This window comes from Oxyura jamaicensis, chromosome 7 (genome assembly GCF_011077185.1).
Source record: "Oxyura jamaicensis isolate SHBP4307 breed ruddy duck chromosome 7, BPBGC_Ojam_1.0, whole genome shotgun sequence".
NCBI classification, from domain to species: Eukaryota; Metazoa; Chordata; class Aves; order Anseriformes; family Anatidae; genus Oxyura; species Oxyura jamaicensis.
The window spans coordinates 17,370,792-17,371,323 of record NC_048899.1 but is presented as its reverse complement, the minus strand read 5'-3'; the positions used below and the strand labels follow the sequence as shown (position 1 = coordinate 17,371,323).

The 532-nt window shown below is 74.6% G+C and overlaps 1 protein-coding gene across 1 annotated transcript in view; it reads right to left on the bottom strand.

Annotated features, from left to right (window-relative positions):
• HDAC4 (histone deacetylase 4) overlaps positions 1 to 153 on the bottom strand; it is a 243,219-nt gene extending 243,066 nt beyond the window's left edge. Inside the window, exon 1 of the mRNA XM_035330833.1 lies at positions 35 to 153. The gene's annotated coding sequence lies outside the window, so the exon portion shown is untranslated. The remainder of the gene's footprint in view (positions 1 to 34) is intronic.
• Positions 154 to 532: the final 379 nt, after the last annotated feature.

The window sequence follows — 532 nt, the reverse complement described above, 5'->3', positions numbered from 1 at the left end:
GCGGTGGCCGCGGGGCCGCGTACTGACCTGCGCAGCGGCGGCGGGGAGCCGGGCACGGCGCGGGCACGGCGCGGGCACGGCCCCGGCGCGGACACGGCGGCGCGCGCGCCCCCGACGGCCTCAGCCTGTGACGGGATCCGCCATCTTGGAATTTTTAGCGGCGGGGTCACGTGGTGCGACCATTTTCCCCGCGGCCAATCAGGGCGCGCGGGCTATTTATAGCCGCGGCTCCCTCCTTGCCTCCCCGCTCCCCCCGCCCCTCCCGCCGGGGGGGAAGGCAGCCAATCAGGCCCCGCCTCGCTCCACAAGGCCCCGCCCACCGCCCGTCGCCTAGGCGACGCAGCGGCGCGCGGCCCGCGGCCCGGCCGCTGCCCGCTGCCTGAGGCGGCCGCGTGCCATGGCGGCCATTTGCCGCCCCCTGCCCCGGCCTGGCTCGTAACAGCAGTCACGCGTCCTCTCCTCCTCCTCCTGCACCACCTGACAGAGCCACAACTGCAGCTCCCTCACATATCATCCCCCTAGAGTACCCTGA